At 43.2% G+C, this 12,985-nt stretch overlaps 1 protein-coding gene and 1 pseudogene across 4 annotated transcripts in view; one reads left to right on the forward strand and one right to left on the reverse strand.

The window, feature by feature from the left end:
* Positions 1 to 12,985, reverse strand: part of MERTK (MER proto-oncogene, tyrosine kinase) — a 142,835-nt gene that overhangs the window by 91,036 nt on the left and 38,814 nt on the right. The gene's annotated exons all lie outside the window — the stretch shown is intronic.
* On the forward strand, positions 2,055 to 2,910 carry LOC100402523 (RNA transcription, translation and transport factor protein pseudogene; annotated as a pseudogene).

Here is a 12,985-nt window from a genome sequence, read left to right on the forward strand (position 1 = left end):
TGGCAGCTGCCAGGGGATAGCACAGCCTGGTCAGCATCTGGAGCAGACATGTGGTAGTGAGTGAAGTCCCCAGTTCTGAATGACACACAGTTTCCTTAGGTTGAATCAGAACACCAAACATTTTCAATTTACTTCTTCCCAACAATACCATTTTGCAGATCCTCATTAGCCTGTGATAAATAGAGTAGCTAAGACATAGCTCAATAATGGCATCAGTCAGAACTGGAGAGGGGGGTGGTGGTCAGAGCTGCTCAGGTTAACATTACTTGCTTATTGTTCCCAGGATCCAGCAGTTAACAGTCCCCTGTCATTGCATTTCCTGATGTGTAAATCTGAGTGGCATCCCTTTGACTTGAAATACTCTGTCTTCCCCTTTTCCCTTGTTCCTCAGTAGGAACAATATAATTTTGGAATGCACCTGATGAATGAATGGTGGGCATGGGGGAGGTCCCAGGGATCAAGGAAAGGCCAGATCCTTTCATGCTCTGGGGCAGTGGCTGGATGTCACAATGCCTGGAGGTTGCCAGGAGAAGATGAAAAGAGAATACACAGGACAAATACCTACCAGCTGACCCTCTCCTGGTAGCCCCCTGGATATCACGGTGATAGGAAGGGCTGAAGAAAGAGAAGGAGAATTCTGTGCCTAGAATGATGTCCTGCTCATCGTGGGCAATGACTAGTGTTGAGTGGTGACCCTGGCTTTCAGCAGTTCCTGAAGATCCTGCACAACTGATGGGTCTAGTGTTTGCAGTTCTAAGGGAAACCAAGTCTACTTAAGAGGGGGTGCTTTCTACATACTTCACAAATCCACTTTAGAAGAGGCATCATTTTCTTGAGGCAAGACCCAGGGGCTCAACAGAGTGAACCATGAGACCGGACAGACTGATGGTTGAAGACTGAGGCAGAGCTAGTCTTCAAAGGACACATTTGTGCCTTCGAAGACTGGCTCTGCCTCAAGGCCTGGAACCTGGGAGTGGCTTGCAGCTGGACTCAGGGAGACAGGGACCAGAGAAAGTGAAGGCCGGGAGACAAGAAGGCAGCCTGAGGAAACTACACCCAGACCAGAGGTGCAAAGCACAGTGGGGCAGAGCCCCCAGAAGCTGAGAAACTGAGGCACAAAGGACAGTTTGGCAGCACATCCTGGATGGTAGAAATCAGACTGCATACGATGTCCAGGAGAACCTTAAGCCAACTAACAAGGAGGATGCAGCCCTGAAATAGAAAAGGAGCATGCAGAACATAAGGAGAACTCAATCAGAATTTTGTCTTTAGTCATTCGCAGCAGGAAGGGCTTAGCAGTTGCCTGGTAACGATAGGTGCCTGCATTAATTAGCAAGGCCAGATCCATGCCACCTATATTACAGCAAAGATTTTCCATAAATCATTATACTTGTTGCTTTCTAGACACCCAAGGGAAAGGCTCCCACTGGGAGGGTGGGGTTTGGGGTGGGGCTGGAGACAGGAGGAGTGGCTGTCCCTGACACTCCTCCCTCTCCCCAGAGAAACAGGAAGCTCAGTTTCTGTGAAGGCTGAACCGGAAAGGCTCTGGGCTCAGAATAGCAATCTAGGCCTCCCAACAACCACTTAAGACGAGCTCCAGAGGGAACACGGAAAGTGGATGCAAAAGGGGGAACGTTCAAGAAAGGGCCCCAGTACTGAAGATCCGAGTCTTTCCTAACTGGACCCCCGGCTGGGCAGCACAGTAGGAGAAAAAAGGCCCACCAAGGGGCTTCACTGGGAAAGCCATAACTCTAAGATGAGGCGAAGATCCCAAAAACTTCCAGAGAGAAAAGAAGCAGATCATTTATGAATGAATTGGAATAACATTCTGCTTCTCTAGAGCAACCCAGAACTCAAAGGAAATATATCAATGACTTCAAAGTTAAAACAAAAAATATTTTCCTTTCGAACTCTGTATCTAGCCAAACTATCTCAAGGTGAAGGTAGGAAAAAGAACTGCATTTTCACGCATGCAAGTCCCAGGAAGTTAGTGAAGGATGGTCTCCTTGCCAAAGTAAAATAGTAAAACCCAAGGAGAGCCAGAAGCGGGGACCATGTTCTGACGCAAGCTGACGGCTCTCGATTACCGCAACCCGCCGGCTTCAACTGCAAAAATGAAACGGAATTTAGAAACTTCATTTTTTTGGCTTCAAGACCAGAAAATTAGACACTACAAGACTGAAGACAGAGGTAATTTAAGAAACTTCCACAGCAGTGACTGCCTCAAGTTCTTTGAAAAGTATCTCAGAGATGTTAACTGTCCTTTATTCAAGATTGACAACAAGCTATTGACTGGCTTCTTGGTTTACCTATTAGACTTGAATATGGAAATAACTCTGAAAAATACAAGGAATTAGTATCTGATAGTGCAAAAACTGCTGACAATGCAACTAATATGCAGAACCATTGATCAATTTGGATGTAAATAATCCTGATTTTAAGCCTGGTATGATGGCTTTGACTAACCTGCTTCAGATTCAACGTCATGATGATTACCTGCTAATGCTTAAGGCAATTCGAATTTTGGTTTAGGAGTGCCTGACACACAATGCAGTTGCTGAGGCAAATCAAACAAAAGAAGGCTTGCCTGTTGTTTTAGACAAACATGCTCTTGGTTTTGACACAGGAGATGCAGTTCTTAATGAAGCTGCTCAAATTCTGTGATTACTGCATATAGAGGAGCTCAGAAAGCTACAGACAAAAATTAATGAAGCCATAGTAGCTGTTCAGACAATTATTGCTGATCCAAGGACAGAGCACAGACTTGGAAAAGCTGGAAGATAACACTTTCGGACTTCAGCTTCTCACCTATTTAGTACAATTGGGAACCATGTAGACTTCTGGCATGTTTGGAAATTAATGTCACATTCTCGGGGGAGGGATCCCAGAAAACTGAATATGTTCTAGAGATTTGCCACCATTACTTTTTTCTTTAATGAAGTTTTAGAAAGTAGAAAAAAAAAAAAAGGAAAAGCCAAGAAAGAGGACCTGGACTCCAGTAAACAGTATAGCTGGACCACAGGAGGAATAGGGGGACCTCAGAATAGTAGTAAAGACAGCTGGACCCCAGACCCAAGGGGTAACGTGATCAGACAGAGGCAGAAGGGAGGAAGCCAGGACAGGTATCTCCAAAATAAATAAATATCAGTACTGATAATTTTCTCATGGTGGGAGGAGATGCATACATTCCTTTTGAGTTTAGAGAAGAATGAGTGCTTGATACTTAGAAAACTTTTAAATTCAAGATAATCAAAAAGCTACTCAAGAATTGCTCTGGGGCTGGGAGCAGTGGCTCATGCCTGCAATCCCAGTACTTTGGGAGGCTAAGGTGAGAGTCACTTGAGGCCAGGAGTTGGAGATCAACCAGGGCAACATAATGAGAACCCATCTGTTGGCAAAAGAAAAAATTAAAAATTAGCTGGGCATGGTGGCACATGCCTGTAGCCCCAGCTACTTGGGAGGCTAAGGTGGGAGGATTGTTTAAGCCCAAGAATTTGAGGCTGCAATGAGCTATGATTGCACACTACACTCCAGCCTGGAAGACAGAGCGAGACCCTTTCTCAAGTAAATAAATAAACAAATAAATGAATGAATTAAGTGCTATTGCTTGAATAGTCCCTTCAAAACTTGTATTAAAACTTAGTCCCCCATATGGCAGTGTGGAGAGGTAAGGCCTGTAAGAGGTGATTGGGTCATGAGGACTCTGCCCTCATGAATGGATTAATCCATTCATGGATTAATAACAGAATAAAGGATTAATGGGAGTGGAACTGGCAGCTTTATAAGAAGAGAGACCAGAGCTAGCACATGAGCATGCTCAGCCCCCTGGCCCTGTGATGCCCTGTGCTGCCTCAGGACCCTGCAGAATCACATCAGCAAGAAGATCACCAGATGGGGGTCCTTGATCTCGAATTGCCCAGTCTCCTTAACTGTGAGAAATAAATTTCTTTTCTTTATAATTTACTCAGTTTCAAGTATCCTTTTATAAGCAACAGAAAACCAACTAAGACAAGAAGTAAAATATAATTATAACATATTACATGATTCAGCTGAAAACAGAATTTCCATAGTCACAAAAAATACCCTGGGTATTGATTTAACCACAGCTATGAGTGACACTCTGTTAGATTAACACACCATGCTGGAGACTAGCACACACATACAAACATACATAGGATTACCTATGGATTGAATATCTATGGAAAGATACCCAAGAGATGGGTAACCTCCACTTCCCATAGGGAGAGGGCTGGGGGCTGAGGTAGAGAAAAGATTTTTTGAGTAGTCAGAATATTTTACCACTGCTTAAGAAAAATGGTATAATAATCTCATCAGATTTTGGTCAAATACAAACATCTGAACAAGAAAAGACAAAAAGAGAGGAGAAGGAGGAAGATGGCGCTTTAGGACCAACTCGGGATTGCAGCTCCCAGTTAATCTGCAGAGGGTGAGTGGATGCCGCATTTCCATATGGATCTTTATTGTCCACAGACTAGATTACGAGGTGTAAGAGCCCCAGGGGCTGCCAGCACGGCAGTTTGGGCTGGCATGGCTGTTTGAGCTGAGGCCACAGCACAGCGACACTCCATATAAAATACACTGGTTTGGTTGCCCTATTAAACCGGCAATTGGAGATTTCGGCAGACAGATTAGCACATTCATCTGATTAAACGGGACTTAAACAGAAAGCCAGGCCAGGAGATTCCCAGGCAGCAACGTGGTTTGAGCCAGTGCAGTGGGTCGCTGCACGGGAAATCACACAGATCCTGGCGCCCTTGCAGCAGGCGACTGGAACACCTGGGAGAGAGTCAACCGTTCAACATTAAAAAAAAAAAAAAAGGGGGCTCTGAGGCAGGGAGCCAGGTGATCAGGCTCGGCGGGTCCCACCCCCACAATAACAAACAAAACAGCAATTTGAAACGCTCAGGGTTGAGAGTTTCACAGCAAGCACAGCTGAACCCAGGACAGTGCAGCTCGGTGGGGGAGGGGCGTCTGCCACTACTGAGGCATGCGACCCCTACGGAGGTAGTCTGCCATTGCTGACGCAGCCTGCTGTTGCCAAGGCAACCTGCCATAACAGAGAGATTCCGCCACTACAGAGGCGGGACACCATTGCCACGGCAGTTCTAACCACAACCATATAAACAGGGCTACAGTGAATTACACATGGCAGCAGGGCGGAGCCCACGACAGCAGGGCAGAACCCACAGCAACAAGGCGGAGCCCACAGCAGCTCATGATAGCCACTACAGGTGGGCAGTGACTAAACTGCTTCCTTCCTGGGCAGGAAAGTGCAACGGATACTCATAAATAAAGCCCTAACTCCCCGGGACAGAGCACCTGAGGAAAAAAGAAAGAGGCTTTATGAGTTCTGCTGCAGCAGACTTAAACGTACCTGCCTAGCAGCCCTGAATGAACAATGGAGCTCACAGCTCAGCACTAGAGCTCCTATCAAGTACAGACTGTCTCCTCAAGTATAAAATACAGACAGTCTCCTCAAGCATCTCCCTGACCCCCGTATATCCAAAGAGTCACCTCACAAAGTACTGATCAGACTGACATTTGGTGGGCATCATTCTGGGACAAAAATAGCAGAAGAAGAAACTGGTAGCAACCCTCACAGTTCTGCAGCTGCTACAGGTGTTCCCCAGGCAAGCAGGGCCTGGAGTGGACCTCAGCAGTCCTACAGCAGTGGGGCCAGACTGTTATAAGGAAAACTAAGAAATAGAAATACTTCATCATCAACAATCTGGACGTCCACTCAGAGACCCAATCGGAAAATCAGCGACCACTCAGATGACAGGTGGATAAATCCACAAAGATGGGAAGAAACCAGTGCAAAAAGGAGGAAAACATCCGAAACCAGAACACCTCACCTCCTACAAGGGTCCAAAACTCCTCACCAGCAAGGGAACAAAGCTGGATGGAGAATGAGTGCGATGAAATGACGGAATCAGACTTCAGAAGGTAGGTAATGAGAAACTTCCGTGAGCTAAAAGAACATGTTCTAAATCAATGCAAAGAAACTAAGAACCTTGAAAACAGATTTGAGGAAATGTTAACAAGAACGGACAACTTAGAGAGGAATATGAGTGAATTGAAGGAGCCGAAAAACACAACATGAGAACTTCACGAAGCATGCACAAGTTTCAACGACCAAATTGACCAAGCAGAAGAAAGGATATCAGAAGTCGAAGATCACCTCAATGAAATAAAATGAGAAACCAAGATTAGAGAAAAAAGAGCAAAGAGGAATGAACAAACTCTCCAAGAAATGTGGGACTATGTGAAGAGACCTAATCTACGTTTGATAGGTATACCTGAATGTGACAAAGAGAATGAATCCAAGCTGGAAAATACTCTTCAGGATATTATCCAGGAAAATTTCCCCAACCTAGCAAGACAGGCCAATATTCAAGTCCAGGAAATACAGAGAACACCACAAAGATATTCCACAAGAAGAGCAACCCCAAGGCACCAGGGGTTAATCGTCAGATTCACCAGGGTTGAAATAAAGGAGAAAATACTAAGGGCAGCCAGAGAGAAAGGTCGGGTCACCCACAAAGGGAAGCCCATCAGACTCACAGCAGATCTCTTGGCAGAAACCCTACAAGCCAGAAGAGAGTGGGAGCCAATATTCAACATCCTTAAAGAAAAGAACTTTCAACCCAGAATTTCATATCCAGCCAAACTGAGCTTCATAAGTGAAGGAAAAATAAAATCCTTTCTGAACAAGGAAGTACTTAGAGATTTTGTCACCACCAGGCCTGTGTTACAAGAGCTCTTGAAAGAGGCACTACACATAGAAAGGAACAACCAGTACCAGCCACTTCAAAAACATACCAAATGCTAAAGAGAATCAATAAAATGAAGAATCTGCATCAACTAATGGGGAAAACAGCCAGCTAGAATCAAAATGGCAGTATCAAATTCACATATAACAATATTAACCCTAAATGTAAATGGGCTAAAAGCACCGATCAAAAGACACAGACTGACAAATTGGATATAAAGCCAAAACCCATCGGTGTGCCGTATCCAGGAAACCCATCTCACATGCAAGGATACAGAAACGCTCAAAATAAAGGGATGGAGGAAGATTTACCAAGCAAATGGAGAGCAAAAAAAAGCAGGAGTTGCAATTCTCATCTCTGATAAAATAGACTTTAAAGCAACAAAGATCAAAAGAGACAAAGAAGGCCATTACATAATGGTAAAAGAATCGATACAACAAGAAGAGCTAACGATCCTAAACATATATGGACCCAATACAGGAGCACCCAGATACATAAGGCAAGTTCTTAACAACTTACAAAGAGACTTAGACTCCCACACAATAATAGTGGGAGACTTTAACACCCCACTGTCAATATTAGACAGATCAACCAGACAGAAAATCAACAAGGATATCCAGGGCTTGAACTCAGACCTGGAGCAAGCAAACCTGATAGACATTTACAGAACTCTCCACCCCAAATCCACAGAATATACATTCTTCTCAGCACCACATCACACCTACTCTAAAATTGACCACATAATTGGAAGTAAAGCACTGCTCAGCAAATGCAAAACAACTGAAATCATAACAAACAGTCTCTCAGACCATAGTGCCATCAAGTTAGAACGCAGAATTCAGAAACTAACTCAGAACCACACAGCTTCATGGAAACTGAACAACTGGCTCTTGAATGTTGACTGGATAAACAATGAAATGAAGGCAGAAATAAAGAAGTTCTTCGAAACCAACGAGAACAAAGACACAACATACCAGAATCTCTGGGACACATTTAAAGCAGTCTCTAGAGGAAAATCTATAGCAATAAGTGTCCACATGAGAAGAGTGGAGAGATCCAAAATTGACACCCTATTGTCAAAATTGAAAGAGCTAGAGGAGCAAGATCAAAAAAACTCAAAACCTAGCAGAAGACAAGAAATAACTAAGATCAGAGCAGAACTGAAGGAGATAGAGACACAAAAAACCCTTCAAAAAAATCAATAAATCCAAGAGTTGGTTTTTTGAAAAGATCAACAAAATAGACAGACAACTAGCTAGATTAATAAAAAAGAAAAGAGACAACAACCAAATAGATGCAATAAAAAACGATAAAGGGGAAATCACCACTGATTCCACAGAAATTCAAACCATCATCAGAGAATATCACAAACAACTCTATGCACATAAACTAGTAAACCTGGAAGAAACGGATAAATTCCTGGACACTTGTGTCCTCCCATGCCTAAACCAGGAAGAAGCTGAAACTATGAATAGACCAGTAATAAGGTCTGAAGTTGAGGCAGCAATTAAGAGCCTACCACACAAAAAAAGCCCAGATCCAGGTGGGTTCACAGCCGAATTCTACCAGACACACAAAGAGGAGCTGGTACCATTCCTTCTGAAACTATTCCAAATAAACCAAAAAGAGGGAATACTTCCCAAATCATTTTATGAGACCAACATCATCCTGATACCAAAACCCGGCAGAGACTCAACAAGAAAAGAAAACCTCAGGCCAATATCCATGATGAACATAGATGCAAAAATCTTCAATAAAATACTAGCAAGCCGATTGCAACAACACATTAAAAAGCTTATCCATCATGATCAAGTAGGATTCATCCCAGGGATGCAAGGCTGGTTCAGCATACGCAAGTCTATAAACGTAATGCACCACATAAACAGAACCAAAAACAAAAACCACATGGTTATCTCAATTGACGCAGAGAAGGCATTTGACAAAATTCAACAGCCCTTTATGCTAAAAACCCTCAATAAACTCGGTATTGATGGAACGTATCTCAAAATAATAAAAGCCATTTACGACAAACCAACAGCCAATATCATACTGAATGGGCAAAAACTGGAAGCATTCCCTTTGAAATCTGACAGTAGACAAGGATACCCTCTCTCACCACTCCTATTCAATATAGTACTGGAAGTTCCAGCCAGAGCAATCAGGCAAAAAAAAGAAAGGGTATTCAAATAGGAAAGAGGAAGCCAAATTGTCTCTATTTGCAGACGACATGATAGTATATCTAGAAGACCCCATCGTCTCAGCCCAAAAACTCCTGAAACTGATAAGCAACTTCAGCAAAGTCTCAGGATATAAAATCAATGTGCAAAAATCACAAGCATTCCTATGCACCAACAGCAGACTTAAAGAGAGCCAAATCAAGAACGAACTGCCATTCACAATTGCTACAAAGAGAATAAAATACCTAGGAATACAACTTACAAGGAACGTAAGGGATCTCTTCAAGGAAAACTACAAACCACTGCTCAACAAAATAAGAGAGGACACAAACAGATGGAGAAACATTCCATGTTCATGGTTAGGAAGAATCAATATCATGAAAATGGCCATACTGCCCAAAGTAATTTACACACTCAACGCTATCCCCATCAAGCTACCATTGACTTTCTTCACAGAACTGGAAAAAACCACCTTAAACTTCATATGGAACCAAAAGAGAGCCCGCATAGCCAAGTCAATTCTAAGCAAAAAGAACACAGCAGGAGGCATTACACTACTGGACTTCAAACTATACTACAAGGCTACAGTAATCAAAACAGCATGGTACTGGTACCAAAACAGAGATATAGACCAATAGAACAGAACAGAGGCCTCGGAGGCAATACAACATGTCTACAACCATACAGTCTTTGATAAACCTGACAAAAACAAGCAATGGGGAAAGGATTCCCTGTTTAATTAATGGTGTTGGGAAAACTGGCGAGCCACGTGCGGAAAGCAGAAACTAGACCCCTTCCTGACACCTTACACTAAAATTAACTCCAGATGGATTAAAGACTTAAACATAAGAACTGGCACCATAAAAACCCTAGAAGAAAATCTAGGCAAAACCACTCAAACAGATTGTACAAGAAAAAAACAAACAAGCCCATTCAAAATGGAGAACATCACTCTCAGCAAACTGACACAAGAACAGAAAATGAAATACCGCATGTTCTCACTCATAGGTGGGTGATGATCAATGAGAACACATGGACACAGGGAAGGGAGCACTACACACTGGGGTCTACTGGGGGGAATAGAGGAGGGACAGTGGTGGGGGGAGCTGGGGACAGATAGCATGGGGAGAAATGCCAAATGTAGGTGAAGGAGAGGAAGGAAGAAGGGAGCAAAACACACTGCCACGTGTGTACCTATGTAACTATCTTGCATGTTCTGCACATGTACCCCAAAACCTAAAATGCAATAAAAAAAAAAAAGAAAGAAAAGACAAAAAGAAATAGCACCTACTCAGCCAAGGTGTCTAGACAGGAACCACCTGGTCACAGCTGCAGGACCTGAAGCTGCCGTAGCCCATCACCCCAGGGCAGTACAGGCTGGATTAGCCGAAGCACATCTTATACACACACAGCATGTCTCTAACTTTCAGTCCTTACCGCTACTAGTCTGGACTGCTCAGAAATGACTTGGAAGTAGCAGTTACGCTCTAGAGTCTTTTTGAAAAGAAATACGCAAAAGGACAAATATTGTATGATGTCACCTATGTTAGGTAGCTGGAGTAATCAAACTCATGGAGAAAGAAAGTCGACTGTAAAAGGCTGAGGCAGGAGGATCGCCTGAGCCCTGGAATTCAAGACCAGCCTGGGCAACGTGGCGAAACTGTCTCTTCAAATACAAATATATATATATATCACCTAGGTGCAATAGCTCATGCCTGTGGTCCAAGCTACTGAGGCTGAGGTGGGAAGATCGCTTGAGCCTGGGACGTCCAGGCTGCAACAAGCCGTGATTACACCACTGCGCTCCAGCCTGAGAAACAGTGAGACTCTGTCTCGAGAAAAATAAATAAATTAAATTGAATAAAAACAAAAAATAAAGCAGCATAGTGGTTTTACTAGGGGTGGGGAGAGTGAGGAATGAGGATTATTGTTTCATAGTACAGAGTTTGAGTTTAGGGTGACTAAAAAGTCCTGGAGATGGATGCACAGCATGTGCTGATGGTCGCACAAAAACGTCAATGCCACTGAAACAGGCTGAAATGCGGGATTTCAGGTTATGCATATTTTACCATATCAAAAAAATGTTTAAGAAATAGGTCCACTATAAGTGCCCTGCTTTCCCCTACCACCATTCACATGGTGCTGACAGGGTAACCCAAGGGCAAGGAACTTTGAGCTGAAAGGAGGTCATGTGAACAGGAAGCAAGTCGGCAAGTGTCAGGCATCTGTGGTTAATTACAGCTTTTCCAGGAGATGGTTTGGCTAAAGAAATTAGGTTTTTATGTTCTAGATTCTGTTTTCGTTGCCAACAAGAGCAGCAGAATAAAGAACCGGCAATAGACATCCATTAGCCCCAAGGAAGGCAGGATGGGAGGGAAAAAGCCCAGAATAGAAAGCCCACGGGAGCCCCAAAAACACAGCCTCCACAATGCCAAAGCTCACATGGAGACAGGGGCCCCAAAGGACACAAGGTATAAAGGGACCCAAACTACCCACTTTTTTCTTTTTCTTTTTCGAGGCAGTGTTGCTCTGTCGCCAGGCCAGAGTGGGTCATGACTTACTGCAGCTTCAAACTCCTGGGCTCAAGTGATCCTCCCGACTCAGCCTCCTGAGTAGCGGGGACCACAGGTGTGCACCACCATGTCTGCCTAATTTTTTTTTTTTTTGTAGCAATGGGGTCCTACTATGTTGCTCAGGCTGGTCTCAAACTCCTGGGCTCAAGCAATGTTCCCTCCTTGGCCTCTCAAAGTGCTGGGATTACAGGGGTAAGCCACTGTGCCTGGCCTCAACTTAACATTTTTACAAAGAAAATTTAATGAAACAGTAAAAACTTTCCAGCTTTAGCCACTGGGAACTATGCCAGAATTTAAAAAGCAGTGGGAATCCCCAGACTAAACAGAAAACAAACAACAAATACTTTCCCCTCACCACAAGTCTCCCATGTGGTTTTGCTTGGGAGTTGGGCTTCCTGGTCTTCTGGTCTGGTGGCCGCTGCCCTTCTGGAGTGTTGCACCTGACCAGGGCACATTTCCTCCCAAGTTAGAGGGCTGTTTACTTGCTATATGAGACATCAGATCTAAGTATAATATATCCCCCAAATTACACCCTTCTTTGGAGACTCCAGTGAAAGATCTTGGCCAAGCAGTGTCCTAGAGCCTGGATGAACGCTGTGCTAGTTTTGAGCTAATATTAGATACAGCTGAGGCAGGTTAGTGGCTATAGCACCAAGGAGGAGGTCCAGCCCAGTGACTCAAGTCCTATAAAGGAGGCTGGGTGAACATTCTCAAGGGATCTCAACCTGTAGCAGACACTGAGTGTTTTATAAACCTATGACTGAAAGATGACTCTTGGCTTCATCAACAATGACAGACATCAAGTGAAAAAGGAAAAAAGGGGGATTATTAGCATAGAACAGACCTAGCTCAAGAGGGCACCTGGGCTAGCAACAGAACATCAGTTATTTCTTCCTCAGCCTCAGCATTTAAAAATATTTTCATTTATAAAAATTTAAATTATAAAATTTTAAATTTTATAATTTCATTGGCATCCTTCGATATTTGCTTTCATTTCACAACAACAGATTACAGTGGCACATAGCAGTCTTAAAATATTTTGAAGACTTAATAATATACAGAAATGTTACTAATATAAAGTGAATGAAACAGGATATATAGTCATCTATGCAATAAAAGATTAATTTCATTTCAAGAAAATTAAATTTATTTATATATAATTGGAAAATTTGTCTCAGAGTTGCGATTATAAGCCATTGTTTCTTTCTCTGTAGTTGTTTGTTATTTTCCAAGTTTTTGACAAAATACATATATTACTATTAAAATAATTTAGGTCAGGCATGGTGGCTCATGTCTGTAATCCCAGCACTTTGGGAGGCTGAGGCAGGTGGATCACGATGTTAAGAGATCAAGACCATTCTGGTCAACATGATGAAACCTCATCTCTACTAAAAATACAAAAATTAGCTGGGCATGGCGGTGTGCACCTGTAACCCCAGCT

The sequence above is a fragment of the Callithrix jacchus genome, chromosome 14 (genome assembly GCF_049354715.1).
Source record: "Callithrix jacchus isolate 240 chromosome 14, calJac240_pri, whole genome shotgun sequence".
In the NCBI taxonomy this organism is placed as follows: Eukaryota; Metazoa; Chordata; class Mammalia; order Primates; family Cebidae; genus Callithrix; species Callithrix jacchus.